Below are 308 nucleotides of genomic sequence, written 5' to 3'. Positions count from 1 at the left end.
CCTGATGGCTAATGATGATGAGCATTTTTTAAAATTTTTTATTGTTATGTTAATCACCATACATTACATCATTAGTTTTTGACGTAGTGTTCCATGATTCATTGTTTGTGTATAACACCCAGTGCTCCATGCAATACGTGCCCTCCCCAATACCCATCACCAGGCCAACCCATCCTCCCACCCCCCTCCCCTCTAGAACCTTCAGTTTGTTTTTCAGAGTCCATCATCTCTCCTGGTTCGTCTCCCCCTCCAATTTCCCCCCCTTCATTCTTCCCCTCCTGCTATCTTCTTTCTTTTTTTAACATATA

The sequence above is a fragment of the Leptonychotes weddellii genome, chromosome 5 (assembly GCF_054177405.1).
Source record: "Leptonychotes weddellii isolate Sample4059 chromosome 5, ASM5417740v2, whole genome shotgun sequence".
NCBI classification, from domain to species: domain Eukaryota; kingdom Metazoa; phylum Chordata; class Mammalia; order Carnivora; family Phocidae; genus Leptonychotes; species Leptonychotes weddellii.
The sequence above is the reverse complement of the archived record's forward strand: the minus strand, read 5'-3'. Positions refer to the sequence as shown.